Here is a 23,239-nt window from a genome sequence, read left to right as displayed (position 1 = left end):
GGCTGGTGAGCATCCCTGCACCGTTACCATATACATACTGTACACTGGCTGGTGAGCATCCCTGCACCGTTACCATATACATACTGTACACTGGCTGGTGAGCATCCCTGCACCGTTACCATATACATACTGCACACTGGCTGGTGAGCATCCCTGCACCGTTACCATATACATACTGTACACTAGCTGGTGAGCATCCCTGCACCGTTACCATATACATACTGCACACTGGCTGGTGAGCATCCCTGCACCGTTACCATATACATACTGTACACTTGCTGGTGAGCATCCCTGCACCGTTACCATATACATACTGTACACTAGCTGGTGAGCATCCCTGCACCGTTACCATATACATACTGCACACTGGCTGGTGAGCATCCCTGCACCGTTACCATATACATACTGCACACTGGCTGGTGAGCATCCCTGCACCGTTACCATATACATACTGCACACTGGCTGGTGAGCATCCCTGCACCGTTACCATATACATACTGCACACTGGCTGGTGAGCATCCCTGCACCGTTACCATATACATACTGCACACTGGCTGGTGAGCATCCCTGCACCGTTACCATATACATACTGCACACTGGCTGGTGAGCATCCCTGCACCGTTACCACTTACATATACATACTGTACACTGGCTGGTGAGAAGAATCAACCCTGCTCCGCTACAAACCTGCTATATATCTAATCAGTGTATAGCAGTGACTGTACCTGCTACCTCTGCCATACCAGGTGTCTGTCTACACATTGCTTAGAGTGATACCCAGGGGTGGAACAGTGTATTGTCTGGCCCCATATCTAAAGTTGGATGGGGATCTGATGATGAAGCTGTAGCCTCCTGGGCCTCTTAATCTTAAAGGAATAGAGAGGGGTATTTACTGAACATGCCCGGTGGAGCACGTGTCCAAAAGAACTCTTCTTTTCTCTCTTTTCTCAGTGCAGAGGCGTTGGAAGGAGGAGGGGGTCACACCCATGGTAATTTCGCCAATCATGGTACCATATATTTAGGGTTAGATAAACTAACCAAGTCCCAGGTTGCACTAGTACTTGAGAATCCAAATATCTGGAGAGCCACAGGTTGCCTACAGAGCAACAGGTTATAACGTATTTTCTACATAACCCTAAAATAGTATTACTCTGCATGGATTTCCATGTTTCTGACAATTAGAGGGATTTCTCAAATGCCTGACTGTAAGCGAGCATATAAAGAAGAGCTTTCCTGCTGCCATGATGGTGTCACAGCAGCTTCTGCCAACCAACATCTGAAACTGATTATCAGCACATCACATCGTGCCAGAGCAGCCTGCAATTATACAATTACATTGATATAAGCTTTCAGCAAGTGTTTATTTCGCCTGCCAATCATTGGGATTACTGGAAAACAAAAGCTGGGACCGCCCAATCTCAAGAGTTTCTCTTGTCTGTCATTCCGCATTCTCCTCCATATTCCTTTCTCCTGCTCATTCATCATGGCATGTTTGGCTTTATCATTTAAAAAATAGTTTCCATTCTTAGCGAAGCAAAATTGTGATTTACCACTATAAACTAAACTGTACAAGTCGGAAGTATATAGCTTTGCCTATGTTTTTATAATCACTGGCTATTGTGGGAAGAAATGCCCCGGTGGGTATCCATGTTTCTCTGGCATCTGTGTCCTCTTAAAGTGTCAGCCCACAGCTAACAAGAGTGGCCCATGGATCTATTGTCCTCCCTCCCTCCACTCCTCTAATCAGACAATATTAAGGAACAGAGCAAAAAGATCAGTGTCCAGTTGGGTGGTCTTCTGTTTGCCGGCGGTCGGGCTCCCGGCGCTCAGTATACCGGCGCCGGGAGCCCGACAGCCGGAATACCGACAATTATTTTCCCTCGTGGGGGTCCACGACCCCCATAGAGGGAGAATAAAATAGTGTGGCGCGCGTAGCGCGCCACCGTGCCCGTAGCGTGGCGAGCGCAGCGAGCCCGCAAGGGGCTCATTTGCGCTCGCCAAGCTGTCGGTAAGCCGGCGGTCGGGCTCCCGGCGCCGGGATGCTGGTCGCCGGGAGCCCGACCGCCGGCCAGCCGTAGTGAACCCGTCCAGTTTGGCCACAAATGTCTGGTGGTCAAAAGATGGTGGCATGCACACGGGTCACCAGTGCCGTAACTAGACATTTTAGCGCTGTGTGCAAGGAACAGAATCACCCCCCCCAGTATTTAAAATAGGGCCAGAGCACGGCGTAGCAAAAATATAGAGGCGTGGCTTCATGGGGAAGGGGCATGGCCACAAAAATAATACCAATTCATATTATGCTGTAGAGTAGTCTCGATTATTCAACTTACATCGCACAGTAACGCCACTTACACACATTGCACCAGGTAGAGCCCCTGTCACACATTACACCAGGTATAGCCCCTATCACACGATACTCAAGGTAGAGTCCCCATTTACACAGTACAGCAGGTAGAGTCCCCTTTTACACGGTACGGCAGGTAGAGTCTCCTTTTACACAGTACGGCAAGTAGAGTCCCCCTTTTTACACTTTACAGCAGCAGAGTCCCCCTTTTTACACATTAGGCAGGCAGAGTCCCCCTTTTACACATTACACCAGGCAGAGTCACTCCACAGGGGTCCCCCCCCCCCCCACTTTGCGCCACTCTCCCAAGTGACAGCAGCTGTATAATGAGCGCACCATGGGCAGGAGAAAGTGGCGAGTAGCAAAGTCTATGTAAGGAAGGTAACTAGCCATTGGCTGCTATGTGGTGGCCGCTGAAGATAGGGATTGCGCTGCGAGAGTCCCGTTGATGGCACTGGTGTGTGGGAGCCGCATCCAGGTGGAACTGGTAAAAAAATGCTGACGGAGCAGTTAGACAAGCACTGGTCCCTTCGTTGAGCCCTGTACAGAAAGTAGGCAGATCTGAGGCGCGTCTCCCCCTGATTTGGACAGAGTCGGGGGCTGACAAGAAGGTGCGGCTACAGCAGAGAAGAGGCAGTGATGATCACTCCTTCCTGACGAGTGTCGGCTGCGCGCGGGGAGGGGAGAGAAGCAGCTGTGAGAGAAGCAGGGCCAGCAACAGAAATCTTGGGCCCTGGTACACAGATATCTCCGGGTCCCCCACCACCACTACCACCCTCGGCCCCCCTCCTTGATACACACACACACACACACACACACACACACACACACACACGTAATGTGTGTATATATAATATATATACACACACACACACACACACACATATGTAATGTGTGTATATATAATATATATATACACACACACACACACACACACACACACACATACTGTGTGTGTGTATATATATATATATATATATACACACACACACCAATCCACAGCAACTGGCACTCCAATTAATTAAATCAACTTGCTTCCGTGCCAGAATAAACAGCATACAGGATTTACGAATAAGAACACACTGTATGCTCTTTTCAATGCAATAAAAGCGTGTATTAACATACAATTTGGAGCAAATGCTCCGTCATCAGGACTGTCCTAACGACGGAGCGGTTGATCCAAAACGTACGTTAATACGCGCGTTTATTGCATTCAAAAGAGCATACAGTGTGTTCTTATTCGTAATCTCTCTCTCTGTCTCTATATATATACAGTATATATATATATATATATTTATTAGTGATGTGCACCGGAAATTTTTCGGGTTTTGTGTTTTGGCTTTGGATTTGGTTCCGCGGCCGTGTTTTGGATTCGGACGCGTTTTGGCAAAACCTCCCTGAAAATTGTTTGTTGGATCCGGGTGTGTTTTGGATTCGGGTGTTTTTTTTTACAAAAAACCCTCAAAAACAGCTTAAATCATAGAATTTGGGGGTCATTTTGATCCCATAGTATTATTAACCTCAATAACCATAATTTCCACTCATTTTCAGTCTATTCTGAACACCTCACAATATTATTTTTAGTCCTAAAATTTGCACTGAGGTCGCTGGATGGCTAAGCTAAGCGACAAAAGTGGCCGACACAAACACCTGGCCCATCTAGGAGTGGCACTGCAGTGTCAGGCAGGATGGCACTTCAAAAAAATTGTCCCCAAACAGCACATGATGCAAAGAAAAAAAGAGGCGCACCAAGGTCGCTGTGTGACTAAGCTAAGCGACACAAGTGGCCGACACAAACACCTGGCCCATCTAGGAGTGGCACTGCAGTGTCAGACAGGATGGCACTTCAAAAAAATTGTCCCCAAACAGCACATGACGCAAAGAAAAAAAGAGGCGCACCAAGGTCGCTGTGTGACTAAGCTAAGCGACACAAGTGGCCGACACAAACACCTGGCCCATCTAGGAGTGGCACTGCAGTGTCAGGCAGGAAGGCACTTCCAAAAAATTGACCCCAAACAGCACATGATGCAAAGAAAAAAAGAGGCGCACCAAGGTCGCTGTGTGACTAAGCTAAGCGACACAAGTGGCCGACACAAACACCTGTCCCATCTAGGAGTGGAACTGCAGTGTCAGGCAGGATGGCACTTCAAAAAAATTGTCCCCAAACAGCACATGATGCAAAGAAAAAAAGAGGCGCACCAAGGTCGCTGTGTGACTAAGCTAAGCGACCCAAGTGGCCGACACAAACACCTGGCCCATCTAGGAGTGGCACTGCAGTTTTCTAGCGAGATAATGAGTGCTTCCATCCTCATGTGAATCTGAACCACTAGCCATGAACATAGGCCAGGGCCTCAGCCGTTCCTTGCCACTCCGTGCCGTAAATGGCATATTGGCAAGTTTACGCTTCTCATCAGACGCTTTCAATTTTGATTTTTGGGTCATTTTACTGAACTTTTGTTTTTTGGATTTTACATGCTCTCTACTATGACATTGGGCATCGGCCTTGGCAGACGACGTTGATGGCATTTCATCGTCTCGGCCATGGCTAGTGGCAGCAGCTTCAGCACGAGGTGGAAGTGGATCTTGATCTTTCCCTATTTTAACCTCCACATTTTTGTTCTCCATTTTTTAATGTGTGGAATTATATGCCAGTATCAATAGCCATGGCCTACTACTATATATACTGCGCACAACTGAAATGCACCACAGGTATGGATGGATAGTATACTTGACGACACAGAGGTAGATAGAGCAGTGGCCTTCCGTACCGTACTGCTATATATACTGGTGGTCACTGTCAGCAAAACTCTGCACTGTACTCCTCCTATATAATATACTGGTGGTCCCCAGTCCCCACAATAAAGCAGTGTGAGCACAGATATATGCAGCACACTGAGCACAGATATGGAGTGTTTTTCAGGCAGACAACGTATACTGGTGGTCACTGTCAGCAAAACTCTGCACTGTACTCCTCCTATATAATACAGCTGGTCCCCAGTCCCCACAATTAAGCAGTGTGAGCACAGATATATGCAGCACACTGAGCACAGATATGGAGTGTTTTTCAGGCAGACAACGTATACTGGTGGTCACTGTCAGCGAAACTCTGCACTGTACTCCTCCTATATAATACAGCTGCTCCCCAGTCACCACAATTAAGCAGTGTGAGCACAGATATATGCAGCACACTGAGCACAGATATGGAGTGTTTTTCAGGCAGACAACGTATACTGGTGGTCACTGGTCAGCAAAACTCTGCACTGTACTCCTCCTATATAATATACTGGTGGTCCCCAGTGCCCACAATAAAGCAGTGTGAGCACAGATATATGCAGCACACTGAGCACAGATATGGAGTGTTTTTCAGGCAGACAACGTATACTGGTGGTCACTGTCAGCAAAACTCTGCACTGTACTCCTATATAATACAGCTGCTCCCCAGTCTCCACAATTAAGCAGTGTGAGCACAGATATATGCAGCACACTGAGCACAGATATGGAGTGTTTTTCAGGCAGACAACGTATACTGGTGGTCACTGGTCAGCAAAACTCTGCACTGTACTCCTCCTATATAATATACTGGTGGTCCCCAGTGCCCACAATTAAGCAGTGTGAGCACAGATATATGCAGCACACTGAGCACAGATATGGAGTGTTTTTCAGGCAGACAACATATACTGGTGGTCACTGTCAGCAAAACTCTGCATTGTACTCCTCCTATATAATATACTGGTGGTCCGCAGTGCCCACAATTAAGCAGTGTGAGCACAGATATATGCAGCACACTGAGCACAGATATGGAGTGTTTTTCAGGCAGACAACGTATACTGGTGGTCACTGGTCAGCAAAACTCTGCACTGTACTCCTCCTATATAATATACTGGTGGTCCTCAGTGCCCACAATAAAGCAGTGTGAGCACAGATATATGCAGCACACTGAGCACAGATATGGAGTGTTTTTCAGGCAGACAACGTATACTGGTGGTCACTGTCAGCAAAACTCTGCACTGTACTCCTCCTATATAATACAGCTGGTCCCCAGTCCCCACAATTAAGCAGTGTGAGCACAGATATATGCAGCACACTGAGCACAGATATGGAGTGTTTTTCAGGCAGACAACGTATATTGGTGGTCACTGGTCAGCAAAACTCTGCACTGTACTCCTCCTATATAATATACTGGTGGTCCCCAGTGCCCACAATAAAGCAGTGTGAGCACAGATATATGCAGCACACTGAGCACAGATATGGAGTGTTTTTCAGGCAGACAACGTATACTGGTGGTCACTGTCAGCAAAACTCTGCACTGTACTCCTCCTATATAATACAGCTGCTCCCCAGTCCCCACAATTAAGCAATAAGCACAAATATTATTAATAAACAGAGAGGACGCCAGCCACGTCCTCTCCCTAACATTTCCAATGCACGAGTGAAAATGGCGGCGACGCGCGGCTGCTTATATAGAATCCGAATCTCGCGAGAATCCGACAGCGGGATGATGACGTTCGGGCGCGCTCGGGTTAACCGAGCCATACGGGAGAATCCGAGTATGCCTCGGACCCGTGTAAAATGGGTGAAGTTCGGGGGGGTTTGGTTTCCCACTCATCACTAATATTTATATATATACGATGCTGAATGTCTACGACAACTATCTGATACTAACACTTATGAGTTATTATCTAGTGACCCAACGATGAGTTATAAATTAGAAATAGATTCAATTCTATCAACAGCGGTCACACAATTACATATTATTCCTGAAGTAGCCAAAGCACTCACAGTAGAATTCCCAGTGGTACCTATTTATTACACAGTACCTAAAATACACAAAGGGTTGAAGAAGCCCCCGGGCAGACCTATCATATCTGCCCGGGGCTCTCTCTACCAACCAATATCCGTGTATTTAGATTCACTATTAAATCCATGTGTTCAGAACTCAAGCACTTACCTTAAAGATACGACAGATTTATTGTTAAAAATCCAGAGCTTGGGACCACTCCCCCCAGGCACACTATTATGTAGTGCAGACGTCAATAGTCTGTATACATGTATTCCTCATACTGACGGGTTAAGAGCAGTGGAATTGTTGATTACCGACAATCCACATTACAAAGGGCCCCCGGTACATTTATTTCTACAACTCCTTAATCTAGTTCTTACTAGAAATTATTTCATGTATGATGCACATTTTTATGTACAACTGGCGGGGTGTGCGATGGGGTCGAATGTGGCCCCATCGTACGCCAACGCCTTTATGATTATGGTTGAAAAACAGCTACTATTGTCTAAACCTGATGTTATGATCTACCTGCCACTTTATGTAAGGTTTATCGATGACCTCCTGCTAATCTGGGTGGGAGATGAATCATCGTTAATTACCTTATTAACTACCCATAACAGGACAGGACATGCAGTCCAATTTACATACAATATTTCACCAATAGCCATTAATTTCCTTGATGTTAAGATTTCACTCCAATCTGGGAGAATAACTACAGCAATGTACGTGAAGGAAACTGACAGGAATACCATTCTCAAACATGACAGCTTTCACCCACAAGCACTTCGAAAAGATCTCCCTTACTCGCAGATGCTGCGAGTGAGAAGAATTACCAGTGACCCAGTGGAAACAGTAAAAGCCATGTCTGAGATGGTGGATAAATTTGCTGAGAGAGGGTACCCCCGCATAGAATTGGAGAAAACCAGGGACAAAGTATTAGCTACCCCTAGGGATGTAGTACTTAGTACTACTAGAGAAACATCGTCAGGAACTCCTTTTGTGCCCTGGGTAAATAGATACAATACCAGAAGCCAACTCACTAACAAAGTAGCTAAAAAGTTCTGGCCCATAATCAACACGGATAAAAACCTGATCTCACTTAAAGATTCACGCCTTCTTTCTTGTTATACTAGGGGCCGTAATTTGGGTGACCGCTTAGTTAAAAGAGATGTCACCACTTTAAAGAAGAAAACACAAGCACATTTTTTGACACAGAGGGCAGGATGTTATCGCTGCCTAGGGTGTACCACCTGCAGGTCCCTAATTCCAGGTAGTACGTTCAACCATCCTCACTCGGGAAAAAAATATACAATCAGACATGCACTGACGTGCACTACTAAATTTGTCATATATATCTTAACTTGTCCTTGTGGACTGAGTTACATCGGCAAAACCGAACGACAGTTTAGGGAACGGATGGCAGGACACAGATCCGCCATCGGGGCAGCCATTCAGTCAGGAGACAGTGACCAACCTGTAGCGCGACATTTCGCACAGGCTAAACATAGTATAGTCAGTCTGCGATCAAAATTGATTGATCATGTACCAGCCACCATTAGGGGTGGCAACCGAGGAAAAGCGCTACTCCAATTGGAAAGCAGATGGATTTTCCAATTGGATACTATAGCCCCTAGGGGACTCAATGACACCCTAGGCCTAAAGTGTTTCATGTAACCCAGCAGTCGTTTATCCATCCTAAGGATTCTTTGATTATTTATTTTCGTTACCATTAAGTTTAGATATAATGCTGAATAATTCCCCCATTAAATGAGTGGGTCACACTAAATTACATTAAGCACTACGTAGAGCATTTATGTTCAGTGGTAACGATACTTAATATCCTCATCAAAGCAATGAAGTAGCTCATCATCACTCTTGGTTACTGCTTGTAACATATTTTTATTTGTGTTTTTAATCATTAATGTTACTTGTCTTACTTTGTTTCTATGTTTGTTTATGTATTCAGTTACCATGGTGATAACCCGATGACGCCGGGCCGGACGGACTGGGTGGACGCACACTGATGACGTCACAGAGCGTGATGGAGCAGCGTTCACGCTGTACACTCACACGGAGGCCGGCATCTGATACTGCGGCGCCCAGCTGGAACCGGTCAGGAGGTCTAATGAGGTATGCCTAGGTATATAAATGTGGTAAGATGTGGTAATTATTGTTATGCTATCCTGACGACGGGTGCTTACCCGAAACGTTGATGCCTTAATAAAAGTTTTTCAGCTATCTACGTGAGTAAGAAGACTCTGAGTGCCGCCATTCTGCTGCTTTATATATATATATATATATATATATATATATACAGTATATAAAGTAAACCACATAAAACCCGGCACTCCACCTAATACATATAGCCAGTCTTGGTGCCCTCACAGTGAATGAATAAAGCTTAGCAGAAGTGCGGCACTCAAAGACATTTTTCTTCAAAAAAAGACTCACAGACACCCAGGTTTCAAAAATCCTGTGCGGATTGAAACGTTGAAACTACTGACCTGGGTTTCTGTGAGTCTTTTTTTGAAGAAAAATGTCTTTGAGTGCCGCACTTCTACTAAGCTTTATATACAGTATATATATATATATATATATATATATATATATACACAGTATATATATATATATATATATATATATATACTGGACGTAGAAACAGCGATAAGGATGCCAATGACAGGACCCTGGAGGGACTCACCAGAGCGAGGGTGTCTGTCTGTAGGGAGAGCTGAGCCTGAGCATAACGTTAGGGCTGAAGGGGGCTGCTGCAGTCTGTCTGTCACACACACTACCTTGTGCCTGGCAGTAGGCTGGCCACAGCACACACAAAACTGCTGGGCTCCTCGGTGACGGCGGCAGTGCAGGTGGAAAGAGACAGGGTGGGACGGGCTGGCGCAGCGTCACCAGTGGACAGACTAAAGTGACAGGGTTAGAGGGGGGGTGGGCCTTGGATTATTTAAACCGGCGGGCATTGGGATTTCATATGCGTGCAAGTATGTAGCCTGCCTGCCCCACTGCTCACTCGCCGGCTACTGTGTATGCTCCTCCCGCTCATCTCCGCCCCCATCCCCGCTGGTCTCCTCACCCGTGGCCAGCTCCTGCCCAGCGTCAATATCATCCTCTTCCGTTCTCCTCCTCTGCCCTTCACGAGCATGAGGGAGGGGTGAACACACTGGGGAGAGGCGCTGGTGCTGCGCTGTCTCCTGTAATGTATGGAACGGACAGCGCTACAGCTGTCCTGCACATACAGAATCAAGGCAGCCAGTCGAGGTGGATGCGGATGGTGTGCACCCACAGGGCAAATGCGCTGTGGGCAAAGCACCGTCTGCCCACACCTAGTTACGGCTCTGCGGGTCACTGTTATAATTGGTTACTTATATAGCACAAATCATATGCAGAACTTTGCAGTGAGTATGGAAGCCTTCACCAGGGCCATAGAGAGCAGCACTGGACCCCGGTAATGCATTGGGGCGTGGGCTAAATAGGGGCATGCCCATTTTCCTTGTAAAAAATATATATATTAAAATAAGATTTTACTTACCGGTAAATCTATTTCTCATAGTCCGTAGAGGATGCTGGGACTCCGTAAGGACCATGGGGAATAGATGGGCTCCGCAGGAGATAGGGCACTTTAAGAAAGCTTTGGATTCTGGGTGTGCACTGGCTCCTCCCTCTATGCCCCTCCTCCAGACCTCAGTTAGGGAAACTGTGCCCAGAGAAGATGGACAGTACGAGGAAGGATTTTTGTAAATCTAAGGGCGAGATTCATACCAGCCACACCAATCACACCGTATAACTTAAGATAAACTTACCCAGTTAACAGTATGAACAACAACATAGCCACGGTATCACCGAAAACTATAACATAACCCTTATGTAAGCAATAACTATATACAAGTCATGCAGAAGAAGTCCGCACTTGGGACGGGCGCCCAGCATCCTCTACGGACTACGAGAAATAGATTTACCGGTAAGTAAAATCTTATTTTCTCTAACGTCCTTGAGGATGCTGGGACTCCGTAAGGACCATGGGGATTATACCAAAGCTCCCAAACGGGCGGGAGAGTGCGGATGACTCTGCAGCACCGATTGAGCAAACAGGAGCTCCTCCTCAGCCAGGGTATCAAACTTATAGAACTTTGCAAAGGTGTTTGTCCCCGACCAAGTAGCTGCTCGGCACAACTGTAATGCCGAGACCCCTCGGGCAGCCGCCCAAGAAGAGCCCACTTTCCTAGTGGAGTGGGCCTTAACCGATTTCGGTAACGGCAATCCTGCCGTAGAATGCGCCTGCTGAATCGTGTTACAGATCCAGCGAGCAATATTCTGCTTTGAAGCAGGGGCGCCAACCTTGTTGGCCGCATACAGAACATACAAAGCTTCAGTCTTCCTGATCCTAGCCGTTCTGGTCACATAGATCTTCAAAGCCCTGACTACATCCAGGGACTCGGAATCCTCCAAGTCCCTTGTAGCCACAGGCACGACAATAGGTTGGTTCACATGAAAAGATGAGACCACTTTTGGCAGAAAGTGAGGACGAGTCCTCAACTCTGCCCTATCCACGTGAAAAACCAAGTATGGGCTTGTATGCGATAAAGCCGCCAATTCTGAAACACGTCTCGCCGAAGCTAACGCCAACAACATGACCACTTTCCACGTGAGGTATTTCAACTCCACAGTTTTAAGTGGTTCAAACCAAGGTGACTTGAGGAAAAGTAACACCACGTTAAGATCCCAAGGCGCCACCGGAGGCACAAAGGGAGGCTGAATATGCAGCACCCCCTTCACAAAAGTCTGTACCTCAGGAAGATAGGCTAATTCTCTTTGAAAGAAAATGGATAAGGCCGAAATCTGGACCTTTATGGACCCTAATTTTAGGCCCAAGGTCACTCCTGTTTGAAGGAAGTGAAGTAGACGGCCCAAATGGAACTCCTCCGTAGGAGCAGCTCTGGCCTCACACCAAGAAACATATTTCCGCCATATACAGTGATAATGTTTCAACGTCACGTCTTTCCTAGCCTTGATCAGGGTAGGAATGACTTCCTCCGGAATTCCTTTTTCCGCTAGGAACCGGCGTTCAACCGCCATGCCGTCAAACGCAGCCGCGGTAAGTCTTGGAACAGACAGGGCCCCTGCTACAGCAGGTCCTGTCTTAGAGGAAGAGGCCACGGATCTTCTGTGAGCAACTCTTGCAGTTCCGGATACCAAGTCCTCCGTGGCCAATCTGGAACAATGAGGATTGTTCTGACCCTGCTTATTCTTACAATTCTCAACACCTTGGGTATGAGAGGAAGAGGAGGAAACACATAGACCGATCTGAACACCCAAGGTGTCACCGGAGCGTCTACCGCTACCGCCTGAGGGTCCCTTGACCTGGCGCATTACCGCTTTAGCTTTTTGTTGAGACGGGACGCCATCATGTCTATTTAAGGCAGGCCCCACCGATCCGCGACCTGTGCAAAGACTTCTTGATGAAGTCCCCACTCCCCCGGATGCAGGTCGTGCCTGCTGAGGAAGTCCGCCTCCCAGTTGTCCACCCCCGGGATGAACACCGCTGACAGCGCGCTTACATGGCCTTCCGTAGAATCCTGGTCGCTTCTGCCATGGCCACTCTGCTCCTTGTTCCGCTTGGCGGTTTATATGAGCCACTGCCGTGACATTGTCTGACTGAATCAGAACCGGTCTTCTCCGAAGTAAGTTCTCCGCTTGACGCAGGGCGTTGTATATGGCCCTCAACTCCAGGACATTGATGTGGAGACAAGTCTCCAGGCTTGACCAGAGACCTTGGAAATTTCTTCCCAGTGCCACTGCTCCCCAGCCTCGGAGGCTTGCGTCCGGGGTCACCAGGACCCAGTCCTGAATGCCGAACCTGCGACCCTCTAGAAGGTGAGCACTGTTCAGCCACCACAGGAGAGATACCTTGGTCCTGGGAGACAGGGTGATCCTTTGATGCATTTGTAAATGGGACCCGGACCACTTGTCCAAGAGGTCCCATTGAAAAGTCCTTGCATGGAATCTGCCGAAAGGGATGGCCTCGTATGAAGCCACCATCTTCCCCAATAGGTTCCTGACCATGGTCATGAGTTCCTGAACCTTTTCGATTGGAAGAAAAACCTTTTTCTGGTCTGTGTCTAGGATCAGGCCCAGAAAGGTCAGACGCGTAGTAGGAACTAGCTGGGACTTCGGTATATTGAGAATCCAGCCGTGTAGCTGCAACGTCTTCATGGACAGAGACACGCTGTCCAGCAACTTCTCCCGAGATCTCGCCTTTATTAGAAGATCGTCCAAGTATGGGATAATTGTGACTCCCTGCCTGCGCAGGAGCACCATCATTTCCGCCATTACCTTGGTGAAAACCCTCGGGGCCGTGGAAAGCCCAAACGGCAACGTCTGAAATTGGTAGTGACAGTCCTGCACTGCAAATCTCAGGAACGCCTGATGGGGGGGGGGGGGGGGTACTGGAACATGAAGGTATGCATCCTTCATGTCCAGAGACACCATCCAATCCCCCCCCCCCCCTCCAGGCTGGCGATGACCACCCGGAGTGATTCCATTTTGAACTTGAACCTTTTCAAGTACAAGTTCAGAGATTTCAGGTTTAAAATGGGCCTGACTGAACCGTCCGGTTTCGAGACCACAAACAGGGTTGAATAATATCCCTCTCCCTGCTGGAGATGAGGAACTGTGACAATCACCTGTTGAACATACAATTTTTGGATGGCTGTCAACACTGACTCCCTCTCTGATGGGGAAGTCGGCAGAGCCGATTTGAAAAACCGGCGAGGAGGCAAGTCTTCGAATTCTAGCCTGTATCCCTGAGCAAAAATCTCTACTGCCCAGGGATCCACCTGCGATTGAACCTAGACGTGGCTGAAAAACCGAAGACGAGCCCCCACCAGATCTGCTTCCCCCCGGGAAGCCCCAGCGTCATGCGGTGGACTTTGCAGACGCAGGGGAGGACTTCTGCTCTTGGGATCTAGCTGTGTGCAGCTTCTTTCCCCTGCCTTTTCCTCTGGTAACAAAGGACGATCCCCGCACCTTCTTGTTTTTATTGGAACGAAAGGACTGCATTTGATAATGAGGTGCCTTCTTAGTATGCTGCGGGGGGACATAAGGTAAGAAATTTGACTTACCAGCCGTAGCCGTAGAGACAAGGTCCGAGAGACCGTCTCCAAACAACTCCTCCCCCTTGTACGGCAAGGACTCCATGTGCCGCTTAGAATCGGCATCTCCCGTCCACTGCCGAGTCCACAGGAGTCGCCTAGCAGAAATAGACATAGCATTTATTCTGAAGCTTAATAAACAAATGTCTCTCTGAGCATCTCTCATATACAAGGCAGCATCTCTGATATGCTCTATGGTCATTTGAATGGCATCCCTATCTAAGGTGTCAATCTCCGCAGATAAGGAATCTGCCCATGCCACAACCGCACTACAAACCCAGGCCGACGCCATAGCCGGTCTAGCAATAGTACCGGAGTGAGTGTAAATGTGGTTCAAGGTAATTTCCTGCCTGCGATCAGCCGGTTCCTTGAGGGAAGCCGTATCCTGAGAAGGTAGTGCCACCTTTTTGGACAAGCGTGTCAGCGCCTTGTCCACCTTTGGTGAAGATTCCCAGCGTATCCTATCAGTTTGTGGAAAAGGATACGCCATAAGAATCCTTTTGGGAACTTGTGGTCTCCTATCTGGAGAGTCCCAAGCCTTTTCGCACAATTCACTTAATTCAAATGATGATGGAAAAGTGACTTCAGGCTTTTTCTCTTTATACATGTGTACCCTCGTGTCGTGTCAGGGACAGGGGGTTCCTCAGTAATATGCAAAACCTCTTTAATGGCCATAATCATGTACCGAATACCTTTTGCCACCTTCGGCTGTAATTTTGCATCTTCATAGTCGACACTAGAGTCAGAATCTGTGTCGGTATCTGTGTCATCGATCTGGGATATGGTGCGCTTCTGAGACCCTGACGGGCCTGGCGCCACAGGGACAGGCATGGACTGGGTACCTGACTGATCCCTAGCTTCTGCCTTGTCTAACCTTTTATGCAATAGATTGACATTTGCATTCAAGACATTCAGCATATCCACCCATTCCGGTGTCGGCGTTGCCGACGGCGACCTGACATTCAAACACTCCCCCTCCACAGTAAGCGAGTCTTCCTCGTCAAACATGTCGACACACGCGTACCGACACACTTCACACACACAGGGAACCCCTTTTCTGAAGACAGTATCCCTGTCAAGGCCCTTTGGAGAGACAGAGAGAGAGTATGCCAGCACACACCCCAGCGCAATAACCCTGGAGACCAACACAAAATGTTTTTCCCCAGCAGCGCGGTGTAATATGTAAACCGCCAATTATGTGCCCCCCCCCCCTCTCTTTTAAGCACCCTTTCACCGTGTGTAAGCAGGGGAGAGTCCGGGGAGCTTCCTCTCAGCAGTGCTGTGGAGAGAAAATGGCGCTGGTGAGTGCTGAGGGAGAAGCCCCGCCCCCTCGGCGGCGGGCTTCTGTCCCGCTCAAGCTTAGTAAAATATGGCGGGGGCTCTTTTATATACATGTACAGAGCCCACCTTATATTGCTGCCCAGGGCGCCCCCCCCCCCCCCCCCCCCCCGCCCTGCACCCTTACAGTGACCGGAGTGTGTGAGGTGTATGGGAGCAATGACGCACAGCTGCAGTGCTGTGCGTTACCTCAGTGAAGCTGAAGGCTTCTGCCGCCTGAGACGTCTTCTGACTTCTGTACTTCTGGCTCTGTGAGGAGAACGGCGGCGCGGCTCCGGGGGTGGACGCCAAGTAAGAACCTGCGTTCACCCCCTCTGGAGCTAATGGTGTCCAGTAGCCGAGGAAGCAGAGCCTATCTTTGACAAGAAGGTCTGCTCCTCTCTCCTCAGTCCCTCGATGCAGGGAGCCTGTTGCCAGCAGTGCTCCCTGTGAAAAAGTAGTAAAAAGTAGAAAGAAAAATCCAAACAAAAATGCTTTCAGGCAGAGAACTCTGGAGAGCTCTCTGCAGTGCACCCATCTTGCTCTGGGCACAGTGTAAAACTGAGGTCTGGAGGAGGGGCATAGAGGGAGGAGCCAGTGCACACCCAGAATCCAAAGCTTTCTTAAAGTGCCCTATCTCCTGCGGAGCCCGTCTATTCCCCATGGTCCTTACGGAGTCCCAGCATCCTCAAGGACGTTAGAGAAAAAACAGTAATTGCGGTGCGCCATCTTCCCAGTGATATTAGTAAAGATGGCACATGTGCGCTAAAAGGCAAAACACTGTGGCACTGAGCCAGAGGTTATGCTTCACTATGCAGTACCATCTTCCCGAAGCTGCAACTGAGAAGGACCTAGCTCCTGGGTTAAAGTTTAAGTATACTCATGAGGAAGGGGGGTGGAGCGGGCGGAACTGGGCCCCTTCCGGACCCCTCCAGCAAGCCTAGGCCCAGGTACCCCCCCTCGACACACACACACACACACACACACCTCTTGGCGGCAGAGGCCTTTACATCGGGAACTAACAGTATAAAGCCATTATTTTTTTAATACAACCCCCCCCCCACACACATACGGTTAACACACCAAACCACATGGATGGTGCTCTGGTCTGAATCTAACCAATTACTCAGCGCTGGTAGCCAAAAATACTAACCACTGTACCAAAAGAGGTACTTATCCATGTGTAATAACATTTATTGGAATAGTATCAATCATTGGAGGGTTTTTTTTTTTTTTGGGGGGGGGGGGGGGGGGGGAGATGACACTTACATCAAGATGAGCCCATTTGGCTGATGTCTCCATTGGTAACATGCAATCAATGGCCTTCAATACAGTTGACTGTGAAATACTCAGTTCTTAGTTATGTCAAGTTGCCCTTTCATGATCTTATAGACATAATTGTGTTGTGTGGAGAAAATACCCTCTCTCCAATTAAATTTAAAAGTTGTATTTTAGGGCTGAGCCTTCCTATACAATAGAACACATATCATCTACAAATCATTGTTTTTAAATAAATCAAGAAGATATGTACATGCTATAGCACCCAATACACAGTCTATCGTTACCGAACACATCATCAAACACCAGGATAGCAGTGAGCAAATAGCCGTTCTACATCACTTTGCTTATAAATAACCGTATCTTTTATTGAGCTGAGATCCCTTTCAATTGATACATTTATTTTGTCCAAGAAAATATAAGACAGGAGAAGATAATTATTTAACAAGTAAAAAACACTGTTCCACCAATGTTGCGAGGTGTAAATCAGTGTCTCAGGATACATGTAATGAGTGTGTAGTGTGAGCTTTACTCAAGAGGAGTATAAACTGGTGACAACCAATTACAAAATTCAGTCACACTTTTACATTTTCTGCTACAGTAATTCACTTTATGTACAATTATTTTGGCTGATTGAACACTCGTGCAGTAATTCACGTGTAATTACTCCGTAGTGAACAGACCCCACCATCTCTCCCCTGCTGTGAACTTCAAACCACAGGTCAAAAATGCAGATGAAACAGATATAATCACCAAAAATTCTCCCTGAAATATTAATGAGGTTTTAATTTACTGCTTTTTTTTTTTAAATGACATCTTTCATCATCAATTCTATATTAAATCATTATTTTATTGAAACATTTTTAATCATATTAAAAAAAAATCTAATGACATTTTTGGCTTTATGGAAGAAACAGAACACTGAATTGTAATCCTGCAAAATGAATAGGTCCACAGATGTATTTTGGTCTAATTCAGTTTTAATAAAATGCATCTAAATTCGCACCAGCGAGATAGGTCATAAACAGTAATTATGTATTTATTTATTTATTTATTTACTTGTCTGGCACCGTAAAAACCACGTAACACAACAGATTTTTCTTTTTCTTTTTAGGAAATGTTATTAGTAAAGAACAACGGGCTTCAATTTTTTGTTTGTTTTTGGGGAGTGGCACAATCAGCATCATATCAACTCCGAGTAATCCCATTGTGAAAAAAGAAATAAACATTTTTAAATCATGCTAATAACTATGTTACTGCATGCGTTCTGCAACCACAACCAACATCTTTTGAGCAAACTCATACGTCTATCCATATGTATTTAGACTTGTACATTCTCCTTTACTATTGCTTATAGATAATTGAGAGGTTACATCGCAAAACAAGGTGGCAGCACTGTATATTCAATATTTTACAATTTAACCAAATATTGGGGTAAATTTATTAAGGTGGTAGTTTCTTAGAACTGGTGATCATATTCAATCTATTATCTTCCAGAAACAGCTAGATAAATGTTTAGTAGAATCTGATTGCTTGCTATGCGCAACATCACCAGTTTTAAAGAACTCTCACATTATTAAATTTACCCTATTGACTGTACATACAAAATATTTGGTCAAATATTGAACTGAATTGGAACCATAAATTGCATATTCACATGAAGCAATGGGATTTGAACAATGATATCTTATCATGTTACCTTCGGTAGACAGTAGACCCAAGCTGAATCATACCTGTCACTCATGCTGCTTTCACATCGCAAATGCCGGATCCTACCCGGTAAGAAAAACGTGTACTTACTTACCGGGTGGGATCCGGCATTTGCACTCCGTTGCTGGCTTTCCGACCCGGCAATATACCGAGTCGGTTGCCATAGCAGCGAAAGGGCGCAGCAGCAGCAGGGGCGGGGTGGAGGCGGCGCCGGGAGATGAGCTCATCTCCTGCGCCGCCTCTGCCTATGCTGTGAATGGGAGCCGTGTCGCATCGGAACGGCTCCCATTCACACTGCGCCTGACACGGTAATCAACCCGGTAATAACCCTTCTTTTTTACCGGGTTGAATTACCGGGTCAGACGACCCGCTAATTCACCAAAGGACCTTTCACATCGCACACGGATCCGTTTCGACACGGCAATATGCCGTGTCGATACCGGGTTTTTAGTGCGATGTGAAAGGGGTATAAGGTGGTCACTAGGAGTGTGAAAGTGGTTCCATTCAATATGGCACTGGGCCCTGAGGGCAGCACTATCACTTCTCCTTGGCACCTGCATTTGGCTTTTTGCAGAGTTCTTGAAATGGCAGCCAGTAGCGCTGCTGCAGAGTTGCCCTGAGCTGCTCTGAGCATCCATTGGGCAGCCCGGGCACCCATCCTGCAGCTTATACAGCCTTCAGGAGTGTCCTAAGGATACCCTGAGCAGTGTCCTACTTCCTGGTGCCGGCAGCTGGTACAGCACCATCCACCAATGCCTGTGACTCCCAAATTATGGGAAGATCTCCTGGACTCCTGATACAGTAGACCAGCATTCCCAAGTGAAGGGTTTTAAATTTGCGATTTGCACTGAGTTGGGTCATTGTGGTCCCGCTGCAAGTAGTGACCTAGAGCAGAAGGGGTAGGATCCCTGAACAGTAGAATTGATGATCAAGAGCCATCCCTGCCTGTAGTTACAACAGATATGCATCCTGCCTCATGGAGATCCTTCATGGTGTTATGAAGTAATAATGTTGACACATCTATGTTGACATGTATGACGACATCTGCAGAATGTCAGTATGTTAACAAATGTCAACATGTGAAATGTCGACATTCTACAAGGACCTGCAGCAAAGGGTTATGGGTAGGCTGCAGGAATGGAGGTTAGGATTAGGCACTAGGGGGAGGATTAGGAGTTAGGATTATCAATATTAATTGCTCAAAGTCATGTAGGATCAGCCAGAAGTCATCAGGAATCACTGCAGGACCCAGAAGACACAGCAGGAGCCACTGAACGTATCCAGGGCCAGTGCAAGGTCTCTCTACACCCTAGGAAAAGCTTCATCCTAGCGCCCTCTAACCTGCAATCCTCACCAACACCACCTCTTGAAGGGGAAATGTAGGTGGCCACTAGGTTTGTTGGTGTGAATTGCATCATTATACATATACAGTGAAAAGGGACAACACTCAAGGACTTTTAAAGTGAAAAGAGTATTGTAAACAAAGTTACAAAATGGTCCTTTTTGTATTCCATCCCCATCTGTAAATTTATTACTGACCCCTCCCCCCCCCTCCTCCTCCTCCATATGTACTATATTGTGCCCCAGTCAGAGGCAGAACTCTGGGAGGCAACGGAGTCATCTGCCGCCGGGCTCCTGCTCTGAAGGGGGGCACCTCTCCTCCCATTCTGTGACACCATTTAATTAGGTTAATTGATAGCTGCCGCTGTCTTTTCAGTGGCCGACTTCCTCACTGGTCCCTGCACCTTACAAATCACACCCACTTTATTATACTGAATATACACATTTTACAAGTGTCACACCCAGGATTAGAAACCACGACCTATTACAATGGAAGCAGACACCTTACTGATGAAGCTGTTTGCTCCTGTATAGGAAATATGAGAATTCTAACTATATGAAGATACTTCTCTGACAATTACACGTAACTTCATATAGTTAGAATTCTCATTCTTCCTCTACAGGAGCAAATAGCTTCATCAGTAAAGTGTCTGCTGTTAGTGTAGCAGGTCATGGGTTCTAATCCTGGGTATGACTGCTAAGAAATGTGTGGTTATAATAAAAGACAATTAAATGTATAAATACAGTATATATTTTTTTTTCAGAACACTCCATACACACACACATATATGTATATATATATATATATATATATACACATACATGCGCACATACATACATATATTTATCTTAATATAGGAAATAGGGGGGCACCAATATTTATCTTGCCTCCGGGTGACTGTGACGAACTTACGCCACTGGCCCCAGTGCCTGTGTTTTCCCTATTATGCTTTTAACAAGTGCAAACCACCTATTGGGCTGTAAGATCTGTACTATCTGGATTACTTACCTAAAGTTGTTTCCTTGTTTTTCCCTGGGTATTGGCACGGCTCCTCTTACAGGAATACTGCTGGGTGCAGACATGTAGTCAGGTGCTGCTTGCTGCGGGAGAGCCTGGATCCAGCCCCAGGGGCCTGGAGGAGGTACACCAGGGCTATGAAGAGCGGCTGTGGAGGCGCCCCTCGGTAGCCATAGTTACATCCTATGTGCCTTCACATGACCTGATGCTACACATGTCAGCATGGAGGAAGCGCTGAGACACTATGTGTTACAGTCTGATAGCGGTGGCTGCTCCTGACTAGACCCGCAGCAGCAGCTAGCAGCGCAGTGTAAAAGGAGGAGGCAGCATACAGAGACATCCTTCAGTTTTTTTCCCAGACGAATTAGTGGCGCCCTCTAGGGGCCGGCGCCCCTAGGCAGCCGCCTGAAGATGCCTAATGGTAGAGCCACCCCTTAACGTACCAGGTAAGTCACCGCTAGACCATTACAATTGTGTTGTTAACATTCCAATAATTTGAGACATTTCCATCAGCGTTGACATGATGAATGTCTACATGTTCATTTTGACATGCCTAGCATGTCGTCATTCTCACGTCGACATTACAACCATGTGCTGTATAATACACCCCTTAATGACCCTGGTGTACTGTAACTTTTCAAGACTGAGTGCAAAGGTAGAAAGTAAAAAATTAGATCCGACCCTGTTTTGGAATTGTAATAATACAGTTTTACAATTCTAATACAGGTTTTATGATACTTTACAGTTTTTGCCTAATTAGCCCATTTTTAAGCTGATGAAATGTCCACATTAATTATACTTTCCTAAAGCGTGGTGCTAAACCTGCAATAAACTGAACGAGACTTACCAGGTCCTGATACATTGTCATAACTAAAATTCACATTTTATTTTATTTATGCACTTTTTAGAAGCAATTCACTTTAATACACTGGAGATAATATTACATATACAGGTCTGGATTAAGGTTTGTAAGGGCCACAGGGCAACTAATCTGCCCTGCTATAGAATTGTCAATAAGATATTCTGGCAATGCTATTCAAAAGTATAATCTGTACTTCAGCACAACAAGTGTATTAAACACAATGTAGTGGCACCAAGTCAGTGTCAGACTTGGGCACGAAGGGCCCACCAAGGAATGCAATGGTAGAGGCCCAAGCTTAATGGGTGTAGCCAGTCTTCCAAGGGGGTATGGGCAGCCACCGCAGATGTAATTGGCCAACCATTAGGGCATGCAAAGATCAGGGACTCTTTATAAAGGTGGGGGCAGGAGTGTGTCAAGACCATCCACTTTGATTGGCAGTAGGGTTATTCTTGGTGTAGTTTCCCTAGAAACAAACCAAGCACCCAAGTTTATCTATGACCCTGCTTCATCTTTAGAGGATGAGGTAGGGCCCTCATGATGTGGGGCCTAACATGAATTTTCCCCTGTACACACGTGGGCCAGCCTGACGCTGCACCAGGTTACATTATAGCACACAGAAATCCTAGTTCATGTACAGTATTCCCCAGTACCCACATGCTGTTAATGTAGCTATGTATTTATTATTATTATTATCCTTTATTTATATGGCGCCACAAGGGTTCCGCAGCGCCCACTTACAGAGTACATATGCACATAATCAAAACAGGAAAACAGTGACTTACAGTTGAAGACAATATAGGACAGGTACAGGGTAACTAAGCATAACTACACCAGCAGACGACAGAGATAAGTTTCAAGGTGGCCAAAAAACTGCAGGATTTGGGCAGTTGAGGATTATTAAAGTAAGAAAAGGATAATTACATGAGAGAAGAGGGCCCTACTTGTGAGAGCTTACATTCTTAAGGGGAGGGGCAGACAGACAGGGGTGACACAGATGGGGTAGAGCGAGCGTGGGACAGAGGGTTAGGATGAGCTTTGACTGGGTTTGGTGAAGAAGTGGGTCTTAAGAGCCCGTTTGAAGTTCTGTAGGGAGGTGGAGAGTCTGAGAGGGAGAGGTAAAGAATTCCAGAGAAAGGGAGCAGCACGTGAAAAATCTTGGAGATAGGAGTGGGAGGAAGTAATCAGAAGACAGGAGAGTCGGCGTGCATTAGCAGAGCGAAGAGGATGGGTGGGAGCGTAAAGGGAGATAAGGTCAGAGATGTAAATGGGAGAGGAGTGGGTGAGGGCTTTGTAAGTGAGTGTGAGAAGTTTGAATTGGATTCTGAAAGGGAAGGGAAGCCAGTGAAGGGCTTGTAGGAAAGGGGAGGTGGATGTAGTGCGTTTGGTGAGGAAGATGAGCTGGGCTGCAGCACTGAGGATAGATTGG

At 46.7% G+C, this 23,239-nt stretch overlaps 1 long non-coding RNA gene across 1 annotated transcript in view; it reads left to right on the top strand.

Moving 5' to 3' along the window:
• Window positions 1-18,118, top strand: part of LOC134970184 (uncharacterized) — a 117,691-nt gene extending 99,573 nt beyond the window's left edge. The window contains exons 2-3 of the long non-coding RNA XR_010189713.1: window positions 9,091-9,254; window positions 17,997-18,118. This is a non-coding gene — a long non-coding RNA (uncharacterized LOC134970184). The remainder of the gene's footprint in view (window positions 1-9,090; window positions 9,255-17,996) is intronic.
• Window positions 18,119-23,239: the final 5,121 nt, after the last annotated feature.

Source organism: Pseudophryne corroboree, chromosome 11 (assembly GCF_028390025.1).
Source record: "Pseudophryne corroboree isolate aPseCor3 chromosome 11, aPseCor3.hap2, whole genome shotgun sequence".
NCBI lineage: Eukaryota > Metazoa > Chordata > Amphibia > Anura > Myobatrachidae > Pseudophryne > Pseudophryne corroboree.
This window is presented reverse-complemented; position numbering and strand designations above follow the sequence as displayed.